Source organism: Chiloscyllium plagiosum, unplaced genomic scaffold (genome assembly GCF_037043375.1).
Source record: "Chiloscyllium plagiosum isolate Xiang-an unplaced genomic scaffold, Cpla_swu_hap1 HiC_scaffold_22, whole genome shotgun sequence".
Taxonomy (NCBI): Eukaryota; Metazoa; Chordata; class Chondrichthyes; order Orectolobiformes; family Hemiscylliidae; genus Chiloscyllium; species Chiloscyllium plagiosum.
Genome location: NW_028270160.1, coordinates 14,487,790 through 14,500,041, shown reverse-complemented (window position 1 = coordinate 14,500,041; position 12,252 = coordinate 14,487,790). Strand labels below are relative to the sequence as shown.

Below are 12,252 nucleotides of genomic sequence, written 5' to 3'. Positions count from 1 at the left end.
ATTGTGATGTTAGCTCCTCACAGGAACTGTCCTTTATACCATGATGGAGTTTACCATGTGCATGAAGCCAACCTTTTCAGTTTCTTGTACAATAAAAGTTCACCTTAGCGCAGTGACTGGAATTCCCTGAGTGACTATCTCTCACACACACACCGTTTCCATGGCAATGGCTGACACATGTCAGGACTTTGTCTGGACAGTCCCCCATCTCCTGGCCCGCCCCTTCCCCGCTCCTATTATGGCGAGGACCCCGGCGTCTGCGTGCTGGCGTCATGACGCAAGTGGTTTGCCACAATGTATCCAAGCGGCGGGGAATGTATCTGAAAGGGAGCTGTCTCGAGCTCGGCTGCTGCTGTACAGGTGAGGCTGGACAGGACAGGTAAGGCAATGCTGGAGTCGGGACTGGACTGGACAGGGCAAGTAAGTCCAAGCCGGGCTGGACAGGACAGGTAAGGCTGGAGCCCAGGCTGGGCTGGACAGGTCAAGTAAGACTGGAGCCTGGACAGGACAGAACAGGTCAGAGAAGACTGGATTGGACATGACAGGGCAGGTAAGCTGGTGCCTGGGCTGGGCTGGATAGGAGAGGATAGGACAGGACAGGACAGGACAAGGCAAGTAAGTCCAAGCTGGGCTGGACAAGACAAGATAAGACAGGACAGGTAAGGCTGGAGCTTGGACTGGACAGAACAGGTCAGAGAAGACTGGGCAGGACAGGATAGGAAAGGCTGGAGCCTGCGCTGGGCTGGGCAGGGCAGAACAGGACAGGTGGGGTTAGAGCATGGGCTAGGTAGACAGGACCAGTGGAGCTGGAGTCCAGGCTGGGAGGGACAGGACAGGTCAGGCTGGGAGGGACAGGACAGGTCAGGCTGGGAGGGACAGGTCAGGCTGGGAGGGACAGGTCAGGCTGGGAGGGACAGGACAGGTCAGGCTGGGAGGGACAGGTCAGGCTGGGAGGGATAGGACAGGTACAATGAGAACCTGTGTTGACCAGATGGACCTGGAGCCTGGGCTGGACAGGACAGGACAGATGAAGCAGGAGCATGGACTGGGACAAGGCAGGGCAAGTGAAGTTAAACCCTGGGCTGGTCAGGATATGTGAGGCTGAGGGCACACATTCCCAACAGGGTACCTCTATCTCTGCAGTCACCAATAGGGAGTGTGGAATCCCAGTGCTTCAATGGGTGGTATGGTAGCTCGGTAGTTTGCACTGCTGCCGCACAGCACTAGGGACCCAGGTTTGACTTCAGCCTTTGGCAACTGTCTGTGTGGAATTTGCACATTCTCCCTGTGTCTGTGTGGGTTTCCTCCAGGTGCTCTTGTTTCCTCCCACAGTCCAAAGGTGTGCAGGTATGGTGAATTGGTCATGCTAAAATGCCCATAGTGTTCAGGGATATGTAGGCTAGGTGCATTAGTCAGGGGTGAATGTAGAGTAATAGGTGTAAGGGAATGGGCTGTGTGGGATACTCTTTGGAGGGTTGGTATGGACTTGTTCTAATTCTAAATGAGTCCCTATCTCTTCCCCAGCCCCCCAGTTGAGTTTTTTTTAACCCCCCCCCCCCCCCATGGTCTACTTACTGTGTGTGTGTTTTGGTCTTACTCACCCTGCCCCAGTAGCAAGTGTCCTACCCATAAAATTGTTAGTGTGAATAAATTATTCTTTGTGCTTTGGTTATGTATCTATTTTGCTGACTGTGGAACTTAAGGAGTCAAGTAGCACTGTGATTTTGTTGACTTTAGTTATGTAAGTACTCTTTTTGGAGGGAAGGTGAGTCTGCCTCTGGTGTACTGTTGAAATCCTTTTTATAGACACCTGGGATTTCCCCTCCCGAGTGTGTGTGTGTGGAAGGTAATTGGGAGTTTGGGAACTGGGTTCTATCTTTTTACTCCTCCCTGAAGTGGAAATGTGTTGCTGGAAAAGCGCAGCAGGTCAGGCAGCATCTAGGGAACAGGAGAATCGACGTTTCGGGCATTAGCCCTTCTTCAGGAATGGTGATGAAGAAGGGCTAATGCCCGAAACGTCGATTCTCCTGTTCCCTACATGCTGCCTGACCTGCTGCGCTTTTCCAGCAACACATTTCCATCTCTGATCTCCAACATCTGCAGACCTCACTTTCTCCTCCCTGAAGTGCCAAGGTGACATGGAGCTGTCCTTCTGATGTTCCTGTCTCTGTATTACTGAACACCCAATGCATTCAAGTGGCTTGTATGTTGTGCCCAAGCCCTAGGCTCGGGACAATAGTGATGCCCTTAGTGTTTCAATAATCCATTGGACTCCTGGGTGGACAGTGGGGTCAGAAACCTACAAGAAGTTGGTGTCTTGATTTAAGAGCCTATAAGTAGAGGTGGGTCTGAGAATCTGTAGCAAGAAAAACTTTGATTCTTGGTGCCAACTGTGTGACAGCTAAATATTGTGTGCTGTAGCAATAATTAACTGAGAAGACAGGGAACGAACACAGGGATTTTAATTTCACTGAGAGATTTTGAAAATTACTCCCTCCCCAGAAAGAAGAACTCTTGGGATAGAGAATTAGATTAGATTACTTAGTGTGGAAACAGGCCCTTCGGCCCAACAAGTCCACACCGACCCGCCGAAGCGCAACCCACCCATACCCCTACATTTACCCCTTACCTAACACTACGGGCAATTTAGCATGGCCAATTCACCTGACCTGCACATCTTTGGACTGTGGGAGGAAACCGGAGCACCCGGAGAAAACCCACGCAGACACGGGGAGAACGTGCAAACTCCACACAGTCAGTCGCCTGAGGCGGGAATTGAACCCGGGTCTCTGACGCTGCGAGGCAGCAGTGCTAACCACTGTACCACCGTGCCGCCCACTAATGTCACCAGGAAATTCTGATCTGCAAGCTTGGAATTCCTGAACAGTCAGCAAGTTGCCTAATGTATGCATGTCCTGTTGCAGGGACAGTTTCTGGGTTTTAACACTGAGTGGAGTCGCAAGACCCTACTGGGTGGGTAAACCTCTCTGCAGTGGTCCGTTGCTTCAGAAGTTCATCAACGCAGGTTGTCACTTTACTGGAAAATACTTCCCTTTTAAAATTTCAACTTTTTTTTTGTCCCAAAACTGCTGTTCCTTCCTGATAGCTTCCCCACTCATCTCTATTTTAGAGTACTTGGCCAATCCTCTGTGTGAGCCTGGATGTAGGTGGGCTATTCAATAACAAAGGGCATCACAGTCATATCAGGACCCATTGCCTCTGATATTAGTGCATCTCCACCGCGCTAGTGATCATTGAATATCATGCAGGAGCAGGAGACCCACAGATTTCAATTAACTTCCATCAGCCTTTGTCCAGCAACAGCCCACACCAGCAAGGCCAGCCTGCTCCAAACTGGGTCAGGTGTATGTGCTGACCACGATGAGAGCTAAATATCCTGCACGTTTGGTCAACCTATCCAGTATCTCACCAAGTCATTGTTGTCATATTCTGTTTTCTAACGCTCTGTCAAAACATCCTGGGATATTTAATCTGTCAAAAGCACTATGTATCTGTAAGTTCTTGTTGAGTTTGACTGTATACAATTCCAGACACTAAATGTGGCATTGAAGCCAAGGGTGGAATGCAGAGCAAATTAGAAACAAACGCTAAACCAATACATGCTCCACCCTGTCCCCATGCCACAAGCAAGTGTCTTCTAAAATGTAAAATGAGTTGTTTCAAGCAGTTCTGCAAACTGACAGACTCTTCCTAATATGTGTTTTCTCTGCCCCAAACATAATTGTGGATCATTTCAAAATATTTTAATTGCAGTGTTTCTCTCACATGCTGGTTGCAGTGCTGAGAGTGGCCTTTTTTTAGAACCAACATCCAACACTCACAGGGCAGATACAGCACAGAGCTAGGTGTAGAGTAAAGTTCACTCTACACTGTTTACATCAAGCACCCAGGTCATGAGAAATAGCACCTTACATTTTATATAGCACCTTCACTGTAATAATGTCCCAAGGGGCTTCACAGTACCAAAATAAAACTGTATTTGATACTGAGCCGCATTATGACAATTGGCCGAGGTCAGCATTAAAGGAAGGGAGAGGTGGAGCTGAAATTTCAAACCTAGTGTCTGCCGATGGTTGAATGAATTAAAATATAGTGACCATGAGTTCAGAGCTAGGGAGTATACCCTGAGGATGTGGGCGTGGATGGGATTTCTTTTGATTAATTCGTAAAATGTGAACATTCAGTATTTATTGCCCACTTCAAAATAGGAAATAGGAACAGGAGTAGGCCATTCAGCCCTTTGAGCCTGCTCTGCTGTTCAGTATGCACATGGCTGATCCTCTATCTCAGTACTATACACCTGTTTTCTCTCAACACCCCTTGATGGCTTTAATATTTTGTGATGGTGAGATGCCTTCTTGAACCACTGCCATCTGTGTGGTTTTGGGGGGGTGGGGGTGGGGTTACACCACAGTGTTGTTAGAGAAGGCCTTTCAGGATTTTGATCCAGTGACTGTGAAAAGACGATAAACTATTTTCAGGTCAGGGTGGTGAGTGGCTTGGAAAGAAACTTGCAGGAGATTATTTTCCTGTGTATCTGCATTTGTCATTTTTAGATGGTTGATGTTGTGGATGTGGAAGGTACTATTTAAAGAGCCTTGTGGGTGAATGTCTGCACCTTATAAATGGTATGCACTGCTGCTTGTGTGTGTGTTCCTTCACATTCCTGACTTGTGCCATGTAGATGGTGAACGGGCTTTGGCGAGTCAGGGGGTGAGTTACGCACTGCAGGATTCCTAGCATTTGACCTGTTCTTATAACCACAGTAATTAAATGACGAATACAGTACCATGTCTGGTCACTGGTAATCCCAGGATATTGATGATGGGGGAGTTCAGTGTTGGTAATCTGATTGTAAAGTGGTAACTGTTAGATTCTCCTTTTAGCGATAGTGACTGCTGCATTTTTCGCATGACAGTTACTTTCTACTCATCACTGAAAGCCTGGTTTAGACATAGACTGCTTCAGTATCTGAGGAGTCACAAATGGTACTGAGCATTACACAGTCATCAATGAGTGTTCCCATTTCTGATCTTTGGGAAGCACGTTGATGTAACAGCTGAAGGTCTTTGGGAAAAATAGGTAAGGGTGGCGGCATAGAGTGATGTGAAAACTAGGAGATGGATTTTAGGATGAACAAGCAATTTTAGGACAGGAATTATTGGAGTAATGTGAAGGCAGGATTTGGTTTCCAGGTTAAGATTGAGTTTTGGATGTGCTGAAGTTTCAGACGGTGGAAACTGCAAGGTCGGTCAGAGTGCTTTGAAACTGTCAGGTTGGGAGAACCAAGACGTGGACGAGAGTTTTAACAGCCGACGAATTGAGACAGGGTGAAGTTGGGCGATGTTACATTTAGGTGCACTTAGGTGACCTGTGTAATGTCACCACACTGGAAGCTCCTCTCAGGGTCTGATACTCCCCTGGACAATGTTTCTCATATATACTGGATTGGTTTTAAATGTTTCTAGTTCCCTGTCGAGGGGTACCGTGGCCTGAATGGTATGATTGCTGCTGTAAGACCATGGCTTTCACACTGTTTCTGTCCAACAGTGAGTGTTATGTTCCATTTGTTTCCAGTGCTGAGGTCTGAGAAACGTTTTAATCAAAGAGTCTGCCAAAAACATTTTTGTAAAATGTTTGTGTCATATTGCTGGGAATATTCCACCCTGTATTGGGAAGAATGAAGCAAGCTATCAATCATATTCCTGGAATGGTTGCAAATAAAACATGCCAGGGACATGCCTATTCCTGCCGGTACTGTAGCCGAGTGTTGTACAGTGCCGGACCGGTCCCCACTGGAACTGTAGCCGAGTGTTGTACAGTGCCGGACTGGTCCCCGCCAGTACTGTCGCCCAGTGGTGTACGGTGCCGGGCCGGTTCCCGCCGGTACTGTAGCCCAGTGGTGTACGGTTGCGGACCGGTCCCTGCCGGTACTGTAGCCTAGTGGTGTACGGTGCTGGGCCGGTCCCTGCCAGTACTGTAGCCCAGTGGTGTACGGTTGCGGACCAGTCCCCGCCGGTACTGTAGCCCAGTGGTGTACGGTTGCACACCAGTCCCCGCCGGTACTGTAGCCTAGTGGTGTACGGTTGCGGACCAGTCCCCGCCGGTACTGTAGCCCAGTGGTGTACGGTTGCGGACCAGTCCCCGCCGGTACTGTAGCCCAGTGGTGTACGGTTGCGGACCGGTCCCTGTCGGTACTGTAGCCCAGTGGTGTACGGTTGCGGACCGGTCCCTGCCGGTACTGTAGCCCAGTGGTGTACGGTTGCGGACCGGTCCCTGTCGGTACTGTAGCCCAGTGGTGTACGGTTGCGGACCGGTCCCTGCCGGTACTGTAGCCTAGTGGTGTACGGTTGCGGACCAGTCCCCGCCGGTACTGTAGCCTAGTGGTGTACGGTTGCGGACCAGTCCCCGCCGGTACTGTAGCCCAGTGGTGTACGGTTGCGGACCAGTCCCCGCCGGTACTGTAGCCTAGTGGTGTACGGTTGCGGACCAGTCCCCGCCGGTACTGTAGCCCAGTGGTGTACGGTTGCGGACCGGCCCCCGCCGGTACTGTAGCCCAGTGGTGTACGGTTGCGGACCGGTCCCTGTCGGTACTGTAGCCCAGTGGTGTACGGTTGCGGACCGGTCCCTGCCGGTACTGTAGCCCAATGATGTACGGTTGCGGACCAGTCCCTGTCGGTACTGTAGCCCAGTGGTATACGGTTGTGGACTGGGTCCCCGCCGGTACTGTAGCCCAGTGGTGTACGGTTTTAGATTAGATTAGATTACTTACAGGGTGGAAACAGGCCCTTCGGCCCAACAAGTCCACACTGACCCGCCGAAGCGCAACCCACCCATACCCCTACCCCTACATTTACCCCTTTAACCTAACACTATGGGCAATTTAGCGTGGCCAATTCACCTGACCCTGCACATCTTTGGACTGTGGGAGGAAACCGGAGCACCCGGAGGAAACCCACGCAGACACGGGGAGAACGTGCAAACTCCACACAGTCAGTCGCCTGAGTCGGGAATTGAACCCGGGTCTCTGGCGCTGTGAGGCAGCAGTGCTAACCACTGTGCCACCGTGCCGCCCACTGCCACCGTGCCGCCCACTGGTTGCGGACCAGTCCCTGCTGGTACTGTAGCCCAGTGGTGTACGGTTGCGGACGGGTCCCTGCCGGTACTGTCGCCCAGTGGTGTATGGTGCCAGACCGGTCCCTGCCGGTACTGTCGCCCAGTGGTGTATGGTGCCAGACCGGTCCCTGCCGGTCCTGTAGCCCTGTGGTGTATGGTGCCAGACTGGTCCCTGCCGGTACTGTAGCCCAGTGGTGTACGGTTGCGGGCCAGTCCCCGCCGGTACTGTAGCCCAGTGGTATACAGTGCCGGAATAGTCCCCGTCGGTACTGTAGCCCAGTGGTGTACGGTTGCGGACCAGTCCCTATCGGTACTGTAGCCCAGTGGTGTATGGTTGCGGACCGGTCCCCGCCGGTACGGTTGCGGGCCAGTACTGTCGCCCAGTGGTGTACGGTTGCGGACCGGTCCCTGCCTGTGCTGTAGCCCATGCTGTACAGTGCCGGACCAGTCCCTGTCGGTCCTGTAGCCCAGTGCTGTATGGTGCGGACCGGTCCCTGCCGGTACTGTAGCCCAGTGGTGTACGGTTGCGGACCGGTCCCTACCGGTTCTGTAGCCCTGTGGTGTATGGTGCCGGACCGGTCCCTGCCGGTCCTGTAGCCCTGTGGTGTATGGTGCCGGACCGGTCCCTGCCGGTCCTGTAGCCCTGTGGTGTATGGTGCCGGACCGGTCCCTGCCGGTCCTGTAGCCCTGTGGTGTATGGTGCCGGACCGGTCCCTGCCGGTCCTGTAGCCCTGTGGTGTATGGTGCCGGACCGGTCCCTGCCGGTCCTGTAGCCCTGTGGTGTATGGTGCCGGACCGGTCCCTGCCGGTCCTGTAGCCCTGTGGTGTATGGTGCCGGACCGGTCCCTGCCGATACTGTAGCCCAGTGGTGTATGGTGCCGGACCGGTCCCTGCCGGTCCTGTAGCCCAGTGGTGTATGGTGCCGGACCGGTCCCTGCCGATACTGTAGCCCAGTGGTGTATGGTGCCGGACCGGTCCCTGCCGGTACTATAGCCCTGTGGTGTATGGTGCCCTGCCGGTCCTGTAGCCCAGTGGTGTATGGTGCCGGACCGGTCCCTGCCGGTACTATAGCCCTGTGGTGTATGGTGCCCTGCCGGTCCTGTAGCCCAGTGGTGTATGGTGCCGGACCGGTCCCTGCCGGTACTATAGCCCTGTGGTGTATGGTGCCCTGCCGGTCCTGTAGCCCAGTGGTGTATGGTGCCGGACCGGTCCCTGCCGGTCCTGTAGCCCAGTGGTGTATGGTGCCGGACCGGTCCCTGCCGGTCCTGTAGCCCAGTGGTGTATGGTGCCGGACCGGTCCCTGCCGATACTGTAGCCCAGTGGTGTATGGTGCCCTGCCGGTCCTGTAGCCCAGTGGTGTATGGTGCCGGACCGGTCCCTGCCGATACTGTAGCCACAAGTCAGGGCTGTATCTCCAGCACTGTACTGCTGTGCTGGAAGTGCTATCTTTCTGGCGTGATGTTAACTGCAGCCTCATGTGGATGACAGTGAAACCTCCCGTGGCACTATTTTATGGAAATACCGACAATTTCTCCCCTCTGTCCTAGTAAATATTTATCTGCAATGAACCTGAATAAAACAGATTGATTAGCTGCTCATTACCACTCTGTTGTGGAATGTTTTGATCTATATGTGAATTAGCTTTTACATATCATACATTATAATGATCTATAAACTCAAACGCATGTCATTTTGGTGGCTCAGTAGTTAGCGCTGCTGCCTCACAGCACCAGGGACACTGGTTTAGTTCCAGCGACTGTTGGGGTGGAGTTTGTACGTTCTCCCCGTGTCTGCATAGGTTTCCTCCAGGTGCTCTGGTTTCCTCCCACAGTCCAAAGATGTACAGGTTAGATGAATTGGCCATGCTAAATTGCCCATAGTGTTCAGGGAGGTGTAGGCTAGGTCCATTAGTCAAGGGTAAATATCGGGTAGGGGCATGGAACTGGGTGGGTTACTGTTCGGAGGGGCGGTGTTTTCACACTGTTGGAATTCAAAAATAAAACTGTGGGACATCTGGTGATCATGACAGGTGCTACTTAAAGGCAGTATGTTTGTGCTTTTGCAGTACCTTACCCCAGTATGATTCTACTCGAAGTATTCCCCAGGCCTAAACAAAGTTTAGGATAGACTCTATTTACAATAAGTGGTGTTTTGAAAGTTGTGTTGGATGTGATGTTTGAGCGCTGTCTCTATCTCTCAGCTCCACCTTGCAGTATAGCACTCTTGCAGCAATGGTATTATGTCTGTGCTGTAGCTCACCATCTGTAAAGTGTAAGTGAGATGGCCGATGGACCAGAGCCAAACCAGCAGAGCTATCGTTATCCACTGTGAATAACACTTCATAGGAACAGGAGGAGACTCTTCAGTCCCGAAGAAACTCTAATGTCACGTTGGGGTGAGCTCTGCTCTTACCTCTGTGGTTTTCAGACACCAATGCTAGAATTATTGTCTAGAATTAGATTTTATTGTCAAATTTATTCTTATACTTGAGTAGGATTCAACACTAGATCAACCTGCCAACTCTGTCTTCAGCCAACGATGGCAACAAGTGTTTGACAACAGAAACTTCAATCTATTGTCATCACCCAACTCCTGCCCTGCAGCAAGACCTGGACTGTGTATCTGTGACACGTGAGAGCGCGAGAGAACTTCCATCAGCTACACACTCTCTGGATACAACGGATGGACTGACAAAAACTGGTGTCTTCTTAAAGCTAGAACACAAAATCAAACCAAGAGTAGACCATTTGGCCCTTTTTGAGTCTGCTTGGCTGTTCAGTATAATCATAGCTAATCACCCAACCCAGTATGGCTGGACTCACTTTCTCCCCATATCTTTTCATTCTCTTCAGTCCTAAGAACTCTATCTACTTTTGTCTTGAAAGCCTTCAATGTTTTAGCCTCCATTGCTTTCAACCAGGCTCACCAATGATTGAAGAAATTTATCCGAGTCCTAAAAGGCCTATCACTTATCCTTCTACTGCAGCATCTTATTCTGAACTCTCCAGTTGTTGAGAATATCCTTCTGCGATATTTTTGCTTTGAATTTGAAAGGTTTTTAAATAGGACTTCTGCTTTCCACTGCCCCAGTATTCATAGAGGGTGTAGTCCTAACCAATCCAATCTCTCTTCATATGTCATCCCATGAATCAATTTGGTAAACCTCCTTTTGCACTCTTTCCATAGCCAGGACATCCATCCATCAAGAAGAAGACCAAAACTGCACACAGTACTCTGGGTGTGGCCTCACCAATGCCCTGCACAGCTGCAATAAGACATTCCTGCTCCTGTACTGAAATCATCTCACTATGAAAGCCAACGTACCATCTACCTACTTCGCCACCTGCTGCACTTACAATCTTAACCGTTCATGCCGAGCTCCTGCGAAATGGGGCACAATAGACTAGACGGTGTCTGGAGTGCAATTCACTCCGGCCACTGGAGCAGCTGGTATAGGACTGGGGCGGACAGAGTTTTAAAAATCACACAACACCATAGAGTCATAGAGATGTACAGCATGGAAACAGACCCTTCGGTCCAACCCAATCTAGTCCCACCTGCCAGCACCCGGCCCATATCCCTCCAAACCCTTCCTATTCATATACCCATCCAAATGCCTCGTAAACGTTGCAATTGTACCAGCCTCCACCACTTCCTCTGGCAGCTCATTCCATACCCGTACCACCCTCTGTGTGAAAAAGTTGCCTCTTAGATCTCTTTTATATCTTTTCCCCTCTCACCCTAAACCTATTCCCTCTAGTTCTAGACTCCCCGACCCCAGGGGAAAAAACTTTGTCTATTTATCCCTATTCATGCCCCTCATAATTTTGTAAACCTCTATAAGGTCACCCCTCAGCCTCTGACGCTCCAGGGAAAACAGCCCCAGCCTGTTCAGCCTTTCCCTATAGCTGAAATCCTCCAACCATGGCAGCATCCTTGTAAATTTTTTCTGAACCCTTTCAAGTTTCACAACATCTTTCTGACAGGAAGGAGACCAGAATTGCACACAATATTCCAACTGGAAGCACTAGCTTTCAGAGCACTGCTCGTTCATCAGGAGTGGAAGGGTCACCCTTGCCAAGACCCATTTTCTCAATTCTTAAATGGCCAGCATTCCAGGAGAGGATAAGAGGAACCTTTCAGAGAACTCTGAAGTTCCCTCTTAACATTGATGACTGAGAGGAACTTGTTACCAATCACTCAAAATGGTACAGAGTCGAGAGTGTGTTGCTGGAAAAGCACAACAGGTCAGGCAGCTTCCGAGAAGCAGGAGTATCAACATTTTGGGCATAAGCCCTTCGTCAGCAGGAATGAGGCTTGTGGGTGGGCTGAGAGATAAATGGGAGGGGGGGTGGGGTTTGGGGAAAGTGATAGGTGGATGAAGATGAGAGAGAAAGTGATGGGGGGCGGGGAATGATGGACAGGTCTGGACGGTGGTGCCAAGTTGGAGGGGAATGTGGGGGGAAGGAGAAATGAGGAAGCTGTTGAAATCCACATTATCTTGTGTGGTTGCACAGTCCCAAGGTGGAATATGAGGTGTTCCTCCTCTAGGCGTCAGGTGGTAATGGTTTGGCAGTCAAGGAGGCCCAGGACCTGCATGTCCTTGACTGAGTGGGAGGGGGAGTTGAACTGTTCAGCCACGGGGACGGTGGGGTTGGTTGGTGCGGGTGTCCCAGATATGTTCTCTGAAACGATCTGCAAGAAGGTGTCCTGTCTCCGCGATGTAGTGGAGACCACACTGGATTCAATGGATGCAGTAGATGACATCACTGCCCCCTCTGACCTATCACCTTCTCCCTCACCTTCATCCACCTATTGCTTTCTCAGCTACCTTTCCCCAACCCCCACCCCGTTCCATTTATCTCTCAGCCCTGACCAACAAACCTCATTCCTGCTGAAAGGCTTATGCCTGAAACATTGATTCTCCTGCTCCTCAGATGCTGCTTGACCTACTGTGCTTTTCTACACTCTCGCCTCTGATCTCCAGCATCTGCAATCTTCACTTTCTCCTACTCAAAATGGTACAGCTTGTCCATTAACCAGGATCTCATTAAATGGTGGAGCAGGATTAATAAACAGCCTATTTCTGACCCTATACCTTATGATTAAACTGCT

At 50.7% G+C, this 12,252-nt stretch overlaps 1 protein-coding gene across 2 annotated transcripts in view; it reads left to right on the top strand.

Moving 5' to 3' along the window:
* Window positions 1-300: 300 nt before the first annotated feature.
* dnmbp (dynamin binding protein) overlaps window positions 301-12,252 on the top strand; it is a 108,498-nt gene continuing 96,546 nt past the window's right edge. For both annotated transcript variants that reach the window (XM_087998776.1, XM_087998774.1), the window contains exon 1: window positions 301-360. The gene's annotated coding sequence lies outside the window, so the exon portion shown is untranslated. The remainder of the gene's footprint in view (window positions 361-12,252) is intronic.